Genomic DNA, 17,788 nt, shown 5'->3' with positions numbered 1-17,788 from the left:
TGCCAAAATGACTTTCCTTCTCCTTAAAAGGTAATGTTTACTTAGCCCAGTGGCATCAAGGATTTGTATGAATACATTATTTTAAAGGAGAAGGAAAGGTTAAAACTAAGTAAGCTTCATCAGAAAGGTCTAAATACACCAATAAACACTTTCAGGACTGCTGCTCTGAGACCTCTGTAAAACAAATACTGCATTTCCTTTCTTCCCTCAATACACAGTGCAGCAGCAGCAGCAGCCGCCAATTCAATATATTGGCCCAGATTCAGTTCATCGTTTTTTTAAGGTTTATCAGGTGAAAGCTTGTGAACGACATTTAATTCAGGGAGAACAAACTTTTCTCCCAATTCAATCCAGTTTGCCCATAAGATTTCATGTGATTTCATGAATTTGACCCATTATTTCATGTGCAGAGCGGGTGCAAACACATTAGGCCACGATCAATTCAGTGAGAAAAAAGATTTATTGTGTGAAAAGTATAGATGAGACTAAGGGGCAGATTTATCAAAATGTAAGTTTAGAGCTTCATACATAAAAACTCACCCACGTTCTATTCATTCCTATGGGATTTTTAGAAGTGTATTCATTAAATGGTGAGTTCTAACTCTCAAGCAACAAAAAGCAAATGGCACTCAGGGCTGCAAACAAGGGCAAAAACCCTTTCAAAAGTTTATTGCGGAGGTGCAATGTTTCGGGGCAAAGTGACCCCTTTATCAAGCTTGATAAAGAGGTCACTTTGCCCCGAAACGTTGCACCTCCGCAATAAACTTTTGAAAGGGTTTTTGCCCTTGTTTGCAGCCCTGAGTGCCATTTGCTTTTTGTTGCTAAAGTGTTTTTGGAGGGTGCCGATCCCCCCAGCAGTGTGCACCGGGCATATAACTTTGGAGTGCTAGGGTGTGCGGATAAGGTCTCTGTGGTACAGTAACGAGTTCTAACTCTCACCCATTGATAAATACCCTTCCAAAAATCCCATAGGAATGAATAGAACATGAGTGAGTTTTTATGTATGAAGCTCTAAACTTATATTTAGATAAAAATAAAAAATAAATCTTCCCCTAAATTTGGAATATTCCTGCATAAAACTTTCTGCATAAAACTCTTTGCAGCGGAAAATACAGCTCATTTAAACAGGTTTTAGAAATGCGCTATGTGCAATTAAAATATTCTGCGGTTAAGTGGTTAATGAAGACTGTTACATTGCAGAATGCTAATATTTGTTCTTGTTCATGCAAATTCTTTTTTCTTTTGCTGACTTTTATTATATTCCCCCATTTGTGTCCAGGTTTTGCGTGTCCGCATTGCATGACCTTTATCTTACATTTGATTTAAAGTAATCTGTGTGGTGAATGTTAATGGGCTCGGATGGGTTTGGTTCGTGATAGGTTATCATAAGAGATGACCTTGATGTTCCCATGTAGCAATCAAAGGAGGTTGTGTGCTAATGTTTCAGCTCTTTTAATAATCCTCTGCCGGCGGAATGATACGGAACGAACACTTTAGCAAGTAATATGCTCTAAATGAAAAGTTGTATGAAACTGCCATCTGCTGTCCTCCCTCCTGAACCCAAGGCACGCTTCATCTTGTTTATTCCATCATATACTGTAGGATTCAGGTTCTGTGAGCTTTCCTTTAGTGCAACTTGGTTATTTACCTTTTGGGTTAGTAATATGAGCTTTAGGCTAATGTCCCACGGAGAGATTAGTTGATGCAATTTTTAGGCCTGTGACAGATGGGGAGATTAGTCGGCGCACAACAAATCTTCATTGTCGCGGGCGACTAATCTCCCCGGAATGTCATCCCACCGGCTAGAATGTAAATCGCCGGTGGGATGGCATATGTGGCACCGAAATTGTCGAAGTCTCCTCTCAAGGCAACTTCGACGATTTTGGCAATTCGCTGTGCCGTGTATGCCATCCCACGCCATTTACATTCTAGCCGGTGGGATGGCATTCCGGGGAAATTAATCGCCCGCAACAAGGAAGATTTGTCACGCGCCGACTAATCTCCCTGTCTATCACAGCCCTTAAAAAACAAGTTCCAACGACAAGTCGCTCGTTTTGTCTCTACATAGAGAAGAATATAAATCGCCAGTACTAAAACCGACAATACTACTTCAAATCACTTATCGCTCCGAATTGCTTCGAGACCCTTTTTCGAGCGATTTTTACAAAGAAAGCATTGCCATTCACAACTATTGGAATCACTGAAAGTAAAACCCACTGAGTGGGAAGTCGCTGAGATTTCCCTATTGCACTGAATGTAATTTCTAATTGTGGGCGGGGAATATGACACCTGGATTTGTGGGAAATAGAATCACTCCGAATTATGGAAAGCCCATCTCCCATAGACTCCATTTTAATCAAATAATTCAGAATTTTAAAACTGATTCCCTTTTCTCTGTAATAATAAAACAGAACCTGTACTTGATCCCAACTAAGATATAATTACCCCTTATTGGGGGCAGAACAGCCCTATTGGGTTTATTTCATGGTTAAATGATTCCCTTTTCTCTGTAATAATAAAACAGTACCTGTACTTGATCCCAACTAAGATATAATTACCCCTTATTGGGGGCAGAACAGCCCTATTGGGTTTATTTCATGGTTAAATGATTCCCTTTTTCTCTGTAATAATAAAACAGTACCTGTACTTGATCCCAACTAAGATATAAATAATCCTTATTGGATGCAAAACAATCCTATTGGGTTTAACTACTGTTTTATTTTTTTTTTGTAGACTTAAGGTATGGAGATCCAAGTTACAGAAAGACCTCTTATCCGGAATACCCTTGGTCCCGAGCATTCTGGATAATGGGTCCTATACCTGTAATTGCTTGTTAGGAAAAGACAGGCAACTTGTCGCTGGAACTTGCTTTTTTAAAGTCGCAGCAACTAAGGGGCAGATTTATTAAAAAGTGAGTTTAGATCTTAATACATAAAAACTCACCCACGTTCTATTTATTCCTATGGGATTTTTAGAATTGTATTTATCAATGGGTGAATGTTAGAACTCAGCATTTGATAAATACACTTCTAAAAACCCCATAGGAATGAATAGAACGTGGGTGAGTTTCTATGTATTAAGCTCTTAACTCACATTTTGATAAATCTGCCCCTAAGTCTCCCCATGGGATATTAGCCTTAAGCATCTAATACTGAAATGTACATATTTATCCAGATCTGTCTTCCTTTTAAGTTTTCGTTAGAACCTTTTTGGATAAGCAAAGGGCCAGATAGGGATCGCTTTACATCGGGCTACTCAAAGATTTTTTTGTGGGGGGTTCGGTGCACACTAGTTACGCCTCTGTACATGATGTAATTCTTTCTAATAGAGTACAAATTCCTGCCTGCAGAGGCAACACCTGTCATCTCCTGTGCCACCTGCAACTGATTTGAATGGCAGCTATCCCCACACATATAGGACAAAAAATATAGCTGATGAGCACGTGTCCCTGTAATCATTCGTTTGTAATATCCCATAATCCACCTGTGCTTAAACACACAATAAGCATCTTGTATTATTTCGAATGTAACCTTTGTTGGCATTAATTAAGTCATGCCGAGAAGTAAAAAACCTTCCTAGAAACAAACTGCTGCAACAAAAGAGATCACGGAATGTAATTTTGAAAGTCAGTAACAGTTAATTATAAGCAAAACTCTAGAGAAATCAAAGGGGTGATTACTGTAACCCCTCATAGTTGGAGTAGCCAAGCATGAACAAACTAGAGAATTTCCCCAATAACAAACACATTCAGTATCTACCCAAATCATTTACTCTTATAATGATAATGCAGTCTGAATATCTCTTCTGGCTGGGGGCACAGCCCTCTGATCCTGTCTGCTCTGAATTCTCTTCTTTCTCCCAAAGGTGCATTTGCAAAGATTTGGATATTTGTGGTTTTATTGTTTTTGAAACCACTAATAAACTCATTTCCACGAATGTCAGCCATTAATTAAAAGATCCAAATTGAAAAAACACACAAAAAAACACCGAAAAATACGAAAACCTCTAAAACCACAAAGCAAAGATCTTGCAGTTGTAAAATAAACATCTGCCATTGACTTCTACATGATCTTGACAGGTTTTAGATTTAAATAAATAAATCACAAAATAAATAAATCGCAAAATCACGTTTTTGTTTACAGGAGAAGGGAGCTTAGGCAGGGCTAAAACACCAAGTTTAATTTTTCAGTAGGCAAATAGAAGAAAAACTCTGCAGCAACTTTTAGGAATCCAAGCTGGCCAATCGATTTAATAGTCCAGTTCAACTGATTCTATAAATGATCAATCACTACAGATATATATCCTACTTTCTGGATTGTTTGCTCCAAACCAGTCAAAATAGCGACGGGAACTGGATATCAAAACTCACAGAAGGCAACGGGCAGTATGAAAATTGTTGTTCATGAGGATTTATTAATAGCAATGCACAGAACTTTCCACCAGCAATTCCTGTTGTCGCATTAGGACTAAGTGGATCACAGGGTGACAAAGTCTGGGCATCCCTGGGATAGACCATTTCATGGCATGACTGAGCCTGATATAATAAAGGCTGCTTCTCCTTCCATCTTTCCCACTGCCAGATCAATGTTGTCAGTACTCAAGACCTTGTAGTTAAACTGTAGGCCCATTGCTTTTGCTTTTAACAGGACAAGCTTACTGACCATATGTATGTATGTATGTAACTTTATTTATAAAGCGCCACAAGGGTACGCAGCGCTGTACAAACTTACAGAAAACAAAATTACACACAGGGAGGACAAGTGATATAATAAATAAATACAATAAAAAAATATATACAGGTATCGGACCCCTTATCCGGAAACCCATTATCCAGAAAGCTCCGAATTACGGAAAGCCCGTCTCCCATAGACTCCATTATAAGCAAATAATTCAGAATTTTAAAACTGATTTCCTTTTTTTATGTAGAAATAAAACAGCACCTTGTAATTGATCCCAACTAAGATATAAATAATCCTTATTGGATGCAAAACAATCCTATTGGGTTTAATTAATGTTTTATTAATTTTTTAGTAGACTTAAGGTATGGAGATCCAAATTACGGAAAGACCCCTTATCCGGAATACCCTTGGTCCCGAGCATTCTGGATAATGGGTCCTATACCTGTATATATATATATATATATAAATGCACAGGGAATAAGTGCCATGTGGTATGAGACACAGTAGGAAGGAGGTCCCTGCCCCGTAGAGCTTACAATCTAAGTGGTTAGGTAACATACAGGCACAAATTGGAAGGTAAGAGTGCATCAGGTATGGGCATTTGCCCTTAAGCGCATGACCCAGGCATCATCCACAGCAACCTCACGCTAAACTTTCTAACCAATAAAATGCGTGACACAATAGCATCTTGGAATGATACCGGCCACAGCTTTATTAATTTTGGCAATACAATTCCAAGCATCACAATTTAATAATATACAAATCATCATTTGCATCATTTTTAACAAAACATATTAAACATTGTAAATATTACGTAACATACAACATCATGATAACTTGAGCCCCTGTCAGTCTGCCCCTCCTTACCTGAAGCACTATCCTCCAGCCGTAAAGCCTCCTAGCCCAGAGGATAGGCCGCCAAACCGTACTTACAAAGAGACTCCACCTTACCGGGAGCCCCCCGCCATCACCTTTTAGTATTTCCCCTGTAATACATCTACAACAATGGCCACCCACCTTAGGGGTTACACCATCCCACCAAGGTAAGCCTCTCTTACCGGCCCAAATATTTACCCGGCAGACTGACAAGGGCCCGCCACTGCATGCACAGTTGGACACCTTCAACTTTGCATGCGCCTCCAAGATTTCCATGCCATCTCAATTGCTTCCTGTATTGTTATGTTGAACAGATCCATTCCCACCTCATTCAGATGTACTCCATCTGATGAGAAATAAAGGGGCTGATTCTCCAGCTCCTTATGTCTAACTGCCAAACCTCCCTTAGCCTGAATGTATTTTGACACTGCCCTGTTCACTTTTATCCTAGCCCTGTTAATAGCTGCGTGTGACTTGGCCCCCCGCCAGTAGGCCCTCGGGATAATGTCGGACCAAATAAAACTTACCCCCGGGAAAATTGATTCCAACCTGGAAAAATCATTTTTGATATTCCATATCAACTGTTTCATGGGGCAGTGTCCTAGGTCGTTGCCCCCACAATGTACTACTATCATATTAGGTGTTGCCCACTGGTTTTCCCACCGTATTAACCTTGGCACTAATTCATCCCAGTGTAATCCTCCTATCCCTAACCAGCACGTGATCACCTGAGATTTTGGGAAACCCAGCTGTCTACCATTCTTCCGAACCATGGCACGCTTCTCAGCCCTGCGGATAAACGAGTGTCCGACAATCCATACATTACAGGGGCTGCAACCTAAAAGACACTTACCGTTACCTACTGACTCTACTAGCTGAAAAGAGAAATTTTTTTTTTTTTTTTTTTTTTTTTTTTTTTATATAGGCCCTAGGAATTCCACTCTGGTCGGTCTGATGTATGATTTGGATCTATTGGATTCCCACCTGCCTATCCTCTGCACGACCCTTGTACTTAAACCCCATCTTGCCGCTTCCGTGGCTGCACCGATGCGGAATGAGTGGCTACCGTACTCTTTTTCTGCTAAGCCTAAGCCGTTTAATGCTCTCTTTAGCACCGCTATGAATTGAAACCGAGATAAGCTTGATCCGTCCTGATGCACTAAGTATGTGCCACGCCCAGCTGGTCTCACTCGCCTGTATTCCCCATTACACCTTACCGGACATGTGCGGCAGCCTGTCACCCCAAATAAAGGGACCGTGAGGCCCTCTCCTTCCTTATCTGTTTTGGACCCCCTTATTATTATACTCAGTCCTTCTCCAGTTTCTCCCACATCTTCTGCCTGTATACCTCCTTTTCCTTGCCTGTTCTCACTAACCAATTCTGAAATCCTAAAAGCCCCATAGAATGCCCAGGAAAATGCCAACTGGAACAATGCTAATTCATATGTTGTATGTGTTACTACCTGTAACTGGTCGAACAAACCTTCCAATATGTCTAAAGTTATCGGGCGTCGTCGGTCAGCCGACCGCTTGCCCTTCTTAAACCCTTTCACTGCCTGTTTGATTATAAATTCTTTTGTGAAATCCCTCCACCCCCGCAGTTTGAAAAGAAAAGCCCATGCTGCCAGTTTCTTTTCCAGACTGCTTGTTGATATGTTGGCCTCAAAGTCTCGTGCCAGCTGCCATACCAGCAAGCCTAGCTTAGCACTGTTGCCTGTTATTTCCCCTACCCCTGTCTCCGTTTGGAACCAATCTCCCCATATGCGTCTGTATCTGGCCCATGTGTTAGGTGCTACTGACCGTTGTACCCAGTCCAGCATACCTGTCAGATGAGCCGCCACACCAGGTCTGGGCAAGGTTCTCCCTGGGCTGCCGCTTCCGGGGCCAGCCGCCGAAACCTGTCCCACTGAAAACGTGAAAGAGAATCGGCAATTTCATTAGTGTACCCTGGAAGGTGTTTTGCCCCGAATCTAACATTTTGTTGTAAACACCGTAGTACCAGATGTTTTAGCAGGCACAACACCGGCCGTGACCCGGAAGTCAAGTTATTAATGGCCATTACTACTGACATATTGTCCGTATAAAACACCACTGCCTGGTTCGCTAGCTGGGGGCCCCACAACTCCATTGCCACTATAATGGGAAAAAGCTCTAGCAGAGTTAAGTTGCTTGTGAGCTTGTCCTCAGACCATTGGCTAGGCCAGGGCGCTGCGCACCATTTTCCTTGAAAGTAAGCCCCAAAGCCTCCTGACCCAGCTGCATCTGTGAAAAAGTGGAATTCCTCGTTTGCCCGAGGTTGGCTCTGCCAATATAGCTTACCGTTAAACCCTTGCAGAAAGGTTTGCCAAACCCCCAAGTCTTCTTTGTGCCCTTTATTCAACCGAATAAAGTGTTGTGGTTGGCGAATGCCTGCTGTCGCAAGTGCTAGGTTCCTTGAAAAAACCCGGCCCATGGGTATAATTCTGCATGCGAAATTTAGTTTTCCCAGCAAAGATTGCAATTGCCTAAGTGTCACCTTTTTTGCTGTCTGGGCGTAACCCACTTCTTCCTTCAGTTGCTGGACCTTGTCTAGAGGGAGCCTGCATTCCTGTCTAATTGTATCGATTTCTATCCCCAGGAATCGCAAACATGTGCTGGGCCCTTCGGTCTTGTCTGGCGCCAGGGGAACGCCAAACAAGTCCGCCACCTCCTGGACCGTTTGTAGCAGGACCGCGCAGAGCATGGTGTGGCCAGGGCCTACGCATAAAAAATCATCTAGGTAATGTATTACTGCGCTAACCCCCGCCCGTTTCCTGACTACCCATTCGATGAAGGTGCTAAATGCCTCAAAGTAGGCGCATGAGATGGAACAGCCCATGGGTAGGCAGCGATCCACGTAGTAACCCCCTTTGAAGTGGCAACCCAGCAGGTGTATTGATTCTGGGTGTACTGGTAACAGCCGAAAGGCCGATTCCACATCTACTTTAGCCATTAGTGCCCCTCGGCCCGCTTCTTTAACGAGGCGGATAGCTTCATCGAATGATGTATAGCACACTCTGACCAGTTCTCGGTCAATTTCATCATTTACGGATCCCCCTTTGGGATGTGATAAATGGTGGATCATGCGGTACTTTCCGGGCTCTTTCTTGGGCACTAAGCCCAACGGGGAAACCCGCAATTCTGATATCGGGGGTTCGGTGAAGGGGCCTGCCATCCGCCCCAATTTTACTTCTTTTTGTAGCTTTTCTAACACCAGGTTAGGGTTTTCCCTCACTGAGCGCAAATTCTTTAATGACCCCCCCCCTTTTCCCTTTTTTGCTGGAATTTTAAAACCAAATGTAAACCCGTCCCGTAATAGTGCTGCCTTCTCCTTGTCGGGGTATTCATTTAGCCAGGGAAGCATCTCCCTTACTTTCACTGGCGTCACTCCCTTTTCCAAAGTTAGCCCTTGTGGTCCCTGTTCGGTTCCGCTTGAAGCATTTGCTGTAAGGGTGGGTACCTGAGCAAAGCGAGCATTCATGGCGGAAGCGACATGACCCTCCCCACTTGCATTGGCTGTCATTATATGGCCAGCAGACACCTTTTTTATGGGCTCCAGACGGGCTTGTGCTCCGCCCGCTGGAGCCTCCCGGAAAGGGGTGTGAGCCCCCCGCACTCGGCCCTGTATATCCCTGGAACCCTTTATTGTTCATGACCCTCATCCATAAGCCTATATCCCTATGGTCCCATTGCAGTTCTGGCCGCATTGCCATCCGCTGACGAAACTGTTCGTCATACCGGAGCCATGCTAGGCCTCCGTATACCCTGTGAGCCTCCCATATGCTGTCCAGGTAGCAGAATAGAGCCGAGCATTGTTCCGGCTGTTTTTCCCCCAAGATGCTGGCTAATATACAGAATGCCTGCATCCAATTCCCAAATGTCCTGGGGATTAATCTAAATCTCCGCCTGTCTTCATCCTCCTCCTTCCTGTGTTCTTTCCCTTTTTCAAATTTTTCTATACTAAACCTTTCCAACGGTAGTAGGGTAAATATATCCACATATTCCTTTTTCCACACCTTTTCCCTAAGCTCTGGCTTGAGGTGTGCTCCCAAGGGGCCCTCAAAGCATAAGTACGCGTGCCCTTTTGCCGCGTCTGAGATGGGGGTTTTCTTCTCAGTAGTTTTCTCAGCCTGGGGTACCTTCCCAGTTGCCCCTGTGCCTGATTCTGCCCCTTGACTGGTTGTGGCTTGTGGGGTTGCCGTTATGTCTGGGGTGGTGGCATTTCCCGTCCCTTGTCCCCTTGTTTCGCTAGTGCTGCTTGGGCTCTGCTTGTCCCAATCCCCTATCAGCTGCCGCATCCCGGCCATGAATGCCTCCCATGCTGCTGCCCCTGCTGGTGGGTTGCTGCTCTGGCTTGCCCCCATTGCGCCTGGTTGGTTGTGTAGTTGCCCTGTGGGTGTACCTATGAGTGAGCTGAGGCTGGTAGTGGTATTACCTGTTTGCGCTGCTCCCTGGCTGCTTTGCCCCGGTGTTCCCTGTCCGGTCCCGTCGTCTGTGCTGTTCCTGATGCCCTGTGGAGAGAAAAGCTGGGGGGGGGGACAACCTGCATCCTGCCTGGTTAGTGCCCCTTCTGCCCCCGCAGCGCTCCTGCTTCCTGAGGCCTGGGGGGCTGTTCCCCCCTGCCCCGCCTCTGTATAGGTGGTAAGCCCCGCTCCCGCGGGCTGTATGTCCCTAGTAGCCCCCCCGTGCTCCCCCGTATTGCTGGGGTGCCGTTGTGCTCCTCCTGCCCACCCTTGGGGCTCACCCCGCTGCTCCGGGGCGCCCGCGGTACCCATCCCTGGCCTGGCCCCCGTGTGAACCCCAGTGCCGCTCCAGATGGCCCCTTCCGCTGGCGGGAAGGCCGCCCACGTGGCCCCGTTATCCCCGCTGCTGCCCCCTGGGCCTTGCGGTCCGCCCCTGCTGTGCCCGCCCGCGTGTGCTCCCCCGCCAGGCTGCCGACCCCCTCCGGTGCCTGCCCCTGTGTGCTCTCCTCCCGCGGCTGCCGTTATTACCTGGCCCGGCCGCGTTGGGGAATCCCGCGCCATCTCGCGAGGCCTCACTTCGGGATCGATCCTGCGCCGAACGGACCTGCCTCGCGCTGCTCCTGGACCCGTCGCAGATCCCCGCCGTCCTCCGTTCCATCCGGACGCTCCTGCCGTGTCTCCTCGCCGCCTGCCGCTCCGTGTCTGCGCTCCTCTTCCCTCCTGATCATCCGGGTCCCGGTGAGTAGGGGTCTGCGCCGCTCTCTCCGCCACTCTGGGGGATCTCCTGGCTCCTGATGTCCCTGCTTCTGGTGGGGGTCCGCTGGTGCTTGCCCGAGGGGTGGCAGGGCTCCTGGTGGCTGGCCTCCTCCTTCTAGTCGGGGGGGATGGGCTCAGGCGGCTGGGGGCCCTGGATCGGCGTTGCCTAGGTGGGGCCGGTGCCTCTGGCTGTTCTGGGGTTGTCGGTAGGAGCTGCCGTAGCCAGTCTTCACCCCGCCTGCTGGCTTCTGCCCGGAGGCGTGCTAGCATCTCCTCCACTGCTGCCATGGTGCTCTGGTTGCTCCTGTAGCCTGTTTACTGGATGTCTCTGCTCCTGAACCTTACTTTCCTACTTGCATCCACAAAATGGTTGCAAGCACACCCTGCCTCACTCTAAAGATGGCCACCTACTCCTCCCCCCCTGGTTACCCCTTCCCTCTCACTTAACCCACCTATGGGGCTCCGGCATGGGATGGGCCTGGGTCATGCAGCCCCTCCTCCAAGCTGAGCTGCTATCCGTGGCTTACTGGACTAGGCAAAATAATGTTTTAGTGCTCCAGAAAGTAACAGCTGAGCTTTTTCTGTAGCTGTATAACTCCAGTACTTAAGCACATCAAGATTACTTGGTAATTATATCTTTTTCAACTAGTTTTAACAGCTTATTCTTGTCAAAATTTGGATCAACCATCAGTACCTCTAGCAGCGTCTCAGACATTTCATGCTTTGAAAACAAACTGCTGACTAGGTCATTCATTTTGTCTGCAATGGTGCGTAACGCTCTAAGGAATTGTATTGCCACATTCATCATATCGTTATTTACACATCCCCCCAATAAGAGGCACTAAGTTTGCCCAGGTGCAGTAACCAATAGCAACAAATAAGATATTTGATCTTAAACAGGTGACCAGTAAATGCTTACTGCTGATTGGTTGCTATAGGTCAGGGGTCCACAAACTTTTTCACCTGTGAGCCACATTCAAATGTGAAAAGAGTTGGAGAGCAACACAAACATGAAAAATGTTCCTGGGGTGCCAAATATGGGTTGTGTTTAGCTATTGGTGGCCCCTATATGGACTGGCAGCCTACAGGAGGCTCTGTTTGGCAGTACAGATGGTTTTGATGCAACCAAAACTTGCCTCCATGCCAGGAATTGAAAATTCAGCATCTGCTTTGTGGCCACTGGGAGCAACATCCAATGGGTTGGGGAGCAGCATGTTGCTCACGAGCCACTGGTTGGGGATCACTGCTATAGGTGATTAGCTCAGCACCTTCATTATATTTTCCCGCTTGTGAATTGGAGAGTTGGCAGGGATTGGCGTGACCCCATCCCGACTCCATTAAAATGTGCACATAAATACCTTTATTTCAACACATCTGTTGTGGGAGTCACTTGGTTTTTGGCTGCGATGCTGCTCGAATTCTGGGAGAAAATGCTTCATTGTGGGAAAGAAACGTGTGTCCAAAAACTGCACTTAAATCGTCGTCAATAAGGCTTTTGGAGTTTTGTAATAAAGGAACTAAGCTTGCCCAGGTGCAGTAACCCATAGCAACAAATCAGCAGTTAGCATTTCCAGTTTAAAAGCAAGCATCTTATTGATTGCTATAGGTTACTGTCCCTGGGAAAACTTAGAGCAGGGGTCCTCAAACAGGGGGCCGGTTCACGGTCCCTCAGATTGTTGGGGGGCCGGTCTACTCCTGTGTCAGCATTCTGCTCTGCCCAGTGCGACACCGCGACGCATGGAACGCAGTGACATCTCCATGTTACGTGGCGACGCGGCGATGAGTTCAGCAGAGCAGAACCCAGACACAGTAGTAGATGGAGGAAACTGCCTGCAACTCATTTATGCCTCAAACTACCCCGACTTAGAGCATTTAATTACATATAGCATAAGTGTCCGTTATCTGTTGTAATTTCTTCTTGAAAACCATTGAAGTCTTCATTTTTATGTTGTATGGAGAAAATTCAATAAAAAAGACACCCTGAATTCCTCATGTTGGCCATAGTGCCAGGTCAAAACCCTGGCAAAGAAAGCTTTAATGGGCCTACTAACTAGAAATCAGGATACCCCAATACAAATCATTTTCTAAAAAAAAAAAGTATATTCTACCTATTTTAATAAAATGCGCAAAAATGTATCATTTTGTCCTGAAGCAACTATTATTGAATGGCAAGCAGCCTCCCTGCACTTAGCCCCTTTATTCCCGTATAGGTAATATACTGACACCGTCATTTGCATTTAGATGATGTTTTGTCTCTCAGACCGCCGTAACCAGAGGCATTAACATTCAAACTCGTTTTATTCCAAATTCTTAATTTTAATTGAGATACAGACATTAAAGTTTGGCCGGATTTGGTGGATCCATTCTGTAGGTTCAAATTTTAATTAAAATTATATTTTCTGCATTTTCTTTGAGACACCGCTATGAAAGGGCACAGGTGCATTCCCTGTATTACAGGAGAAAGTTACAAATAATTGATCACGGTTGGTATTCTCATGGTATTCTGCTCTCCGTTTTCTATTTGCCATTCTGTTCTGTTTCTCTCCAGGCTGAAATGTAAAAATGCTGTCTGGCTGCTGCGGGTTAGAGGCACCTGATGGCTGGCAAGCTGATTTATTATAAAGTTACATTTCTTATTGTTATTAGTATTTATTAGACAGCGTTCTGTTCAGTCCTGCTCCTATTCATTATTGAGTCTGTTCTGTAAATCACTGTCTGGTTGCTATGGTAACTCGGACCCTATCAACAAGGTTACGGTATAAATTCTAAAGTGAAGTGCTGTAGAATAAAACATGAAATTATTTCAAGAATTAATAAATATATAAAAAGATGTTTCACATTGATTCAGTATTCCAAAACGTATACCCCAATTAGAGACAGATGTATTAAAATGTGAGATTAGAGCTCAACACCAAAAAAATTCACCCATTTTCTATTATTATTTTTATGGGATTTTTAGATTTAGATTTTTCACCCATTTATAAATACTCTCCTAAAAGAATGAATAGAAAGTGGGTGAATTTTTCTTAGGTGAACTCTATTTTAACATTATGATAAATCTGCCCCTGTAATCCAAAACTGTTTTTTTTCAACTCTCAAAAACATATTTTACAAGTTTACGAATCAATATTTCATAAGAATTGCAGTGAATATCTCAGCAGCGAACACAATTAGGTGAAAACAAGACTCTTGACCTGTATTAGTAAATTGTTGTGCTTGAAAAAAAACCCCCAGAGAATAAAATTTCCTGAGGGGTTTTATATTTGATTTTGGCAGAGACAACTAATAAAACTCTAGTAATGGGAGTTAGTGTGCCTTTTACCAAACTGTATAAATATTAGGTTACCATTTTATAAAGACTGTGACATTTCACTATGATCAAATTTTTCAAACCAAGTCAGCATAACAGAATTCAAGTCAGCGTAACATCCAGAGTAAGTCTATATCACTCTCAATAATGATCCTGATCTCAAAGTGAGCAATAAATAGACACAGGGGTAAAAAAGGCAGTCGCTCAGGATCTCAGAGAAAAGTGAGCAATACATAGCAATACATAGCCGCAGGGGCTGAAAAGGTGGTCACTTTAGAGGAAATTATATGAGTTTTTATATAAAGAAAGGGCACATATAAAGTGATAGAAGGAGGCACTGGGACAAGAAACAAAACATCTGGGGAAGATTATGATGCGAGGAGAGGGATTATGATGTGAGGAGATAGGGAGACAGATAGTAGGACGAAGAGAAAGAAAGTGGACATTGTGAGGAAGAAGGCAGAAAGGAGCAATGGGCAAAATACTGTCTACACAAGAAAACATGATGCCATTCTGCTGGGAAAAGGAGTATAAAAGGGTATCTAGTATAAATAAATTTAAAGCAACTGGACTTGTTAAGTAATCATTGAAGACGTTTCACTACTCATCCGAGCAGCTTCTTCAGTTCAACTGACTGGTATGGGAAGTCCTCAGCATATATACTCTTCCACTAATCCAATCACAATGGCACTATGTAACTTTTCAGAAAGGTGACATCTGAAACTCACAGAGGTGAGTATAAAAGGGGGATGTAGGGCTCAGTTCTGGGTGTTGTATCTTGGATAGCTGGTGTGGGCCTTGTGCTGGGGCAGAAGTCATTGAGCCTAATACTAGAGAGGACTAGTGGTTTCTACAGTAGAGAACAGTGAATTTTCAATAACTGCAGCACATTGGGCCATGGGCACCACTAATACTGAGAAATATAGAAATACCCCTGCTAATGCTTCCTGCCATAAAGCTACCTACTGAATACATCCAAATAAAACAGCACTTAGATTGTAAACTCTACGGGGCAGGGACCTCTTTCCTACTGTGTCTCATACCCCATGGCACTTAATCTCTGTATATTGTATTTATTATAACACTTGTCCTCCCTGTGTGTAATTTTGTATGTTGTAAGATTATACAGCGCTGCGTACCCTTGTGGCACTTTATAAATAAAGTTATACATATATACATACATACATTTGCAGGAATAACCAAGGACCAAAACATTAGACTATAGTTACTTTGTAATAGTGCCGCTCGTAAGGGACCAGGCACTCTATTGTTCTTATTGTAATTCAAAGTAAATAGGAATACTAAATCAAACCAGCTTGTTTGCTATAAGTCTAATAATTTTGTTCTCATAGCAGAGACATCCATCACATTTCCCACTAAAGTGTATTTAGCAAATAGATTCTGTAGGGACAGAGACAGATCTGGGTGCTGAAACGCTAAAACAAATCTTTTACAGTTATTTTACCATTAAATTGAATGTTGCTTTGTCTTTACCATTAAACATGTAAGTGAAGTAAACGTTGTCAGTGACTTTCACACATACACCATGTAAGTATTCTTCTGCTAACGTATATAATATTATTGCCTAAACTGACAGCTTGCTCCCTCTTCTAGGTGGATTCTAATTCTCTGAGCTTCAGTCTCAGAGAAAGGGACTGACAAAAACTCTTTAATCTGCCAGAGGTTTTTTCTGTCTTTGTTGTGCATTGTCACCAGCCTAAGGGCTGAGCCACACTGGCTATTTTGATCACTGCTACTGTTTTCAAGAAAAAAGAGGCATCAAAACCCCCCAGGTGGCATTTCCCCCAAGAATCCCCTGAGCCATCTGTGCTTAAAATGACATAATAGAGACAGACTCCTTACCTAGAAATGATGAGTGTTGCATTTTAATCCTATTGGCTGTTACAGGGATTCTGTCAAAATGTGTTTTTGTTATAAAATATATCAGTTAATAGCGCTCCTCCAGCAGAACCTTGCACTGAAATCCATTTTTTTAAAAGAGCAAACACATTTTTTTATATTTAATTTTGAAATGTAAAATGAGGCTAGACATGTTGTATGTTTCCCAGGTGCCCTCAGCCATGAGACTTATGCTCTGATAAACATCAGTCTCTCTTTACTGCTGCAAGTTGGAATGATGTCCCTTCTTTTCCCTTTACCCCCAGCAGCCGATTAGCAGAAAAATGGGGAGATAAGATGACAGCACCCTGACACCTGCACTGCTCCCATACCTTACCTAGTGGTAGATATGAGAATAGCACACAATAGTAAAGCACCCAAATCTTGCTATGACTCCTCTAGTTACATTGACTAGGAGAAACAATAGCTTATCTGAAAGCAGTTCTATTGTGCAGTGCTGGCACTTTTTGAAAGCACAGGATCAGGCACAATGACCTGAGATGGCGATCCACACACCAATATTACAGCTAAAAAAAAATAAATGTATTGATTCAAGAATAAAATTTTAAATGGTAAAGTGAATTACAGGTATGGGACCCCTTATCTGGAAACCCGTTATCCAGAAAGCTCCGAATTATGGAAAGCCCGTCTCCCATAGACTCCATTTTAATCAAATAATTCAGAATTTTAAAACTGATTTCCTTTTTCTATGTAGAAATAAAACAGTACCTTGTAATTAATCCCAACTAAGATATAAATAATCCTTATTGGATGCAAAACAATCCTATTGGGTTTAATTAATGTTTTATTGATTTTTTAGTAGACTTAGGGGCTGATTTACTAAGACACGCATTCGAATCCGAATTGGAAAAATTCCGATTGGAAAACGAACATTTTGCGACTTTTTCGGCGCCTTTACGACTTTTCGGAAATTGTCGCGACTTTTTTGTTACCAATACGATTTGCGCGAAAAACGCGACTTTTTCGTAGCCATTACGATTCGCTCGTATCTTGTTGCGACTTTTTCGTATTGAGCGCTCGTAAGCGGCGGGCGAAACTTTCAGACTTAGCATGATTTTGGAAGCCTCCCATAGGACTCAATGGCACCCTGCAGCTCCAACCTGGCCCAAGGAAAGTCTCCCATAGGACTCAATGGCACCCTGCAGCTCCAACCTGGCCCAAGAAAAGTCACCATACTGAAGCTTGAATGAATCCGAACGCTACGAAAAAATCGCAACATTTTGCGCAACTTTCGGAATGGCTACGAAAAAGGCGCGACTTTTCGCGCAAGTTTTAACGCTACGAAAAAATCGCCAGATTTTGCGCAACATTCGGAATGGCAACGAAAAAGTCGAGATAATTTTCCGAAAAATCGCCAAATACCGATCATTACGAAAAAAACGCAATCGGACGCATTCGGCCCGTTCGTGAGTAAGTAAATGTGCCCTTAAAGTATTGAGATCCAAATTACGGAAATACCCCTTATCCGGAATACCCTTGGTCCCGAGCATTCTGGATAATGGGTCCTATACCTGTATATGCAATGTACGCAGGGTAATTTAGTCAATAAAAACTACAGCATCATGACAGAATCCATTTAAGAAAAAAAATTAACTGTATTTAAAAGGATCATGTAGACCCACCCTAAATAGCATGGGGAGCCATTTTAGGGTCCTGACCCAATAGGAAAAAAATCCCTGTTGTAACAGATAAAACAACTCTCCACGTTTAGCATTTAGTACCCCTAGAGCTACAAAACTAGAGCATATCAATCAAAGCCTTTAGCC

This window comes from Xenopus tropicalis, chromosome 2, assembly GCF_000004195.4.
Source record: "Xenopus tropicalis strain Nigerian chromosome 2, UCB_Xtro_10.0, whole genome shotgun sequence".
Lineage (NCBI taxonomy): Eukaryota > Metazoa > Chordata > Amphibia > Anura > Pipidae > Xenopus > Xenopus tropicalis.
Note: the sequence above shows the minus strand (reverse complement) of the source record.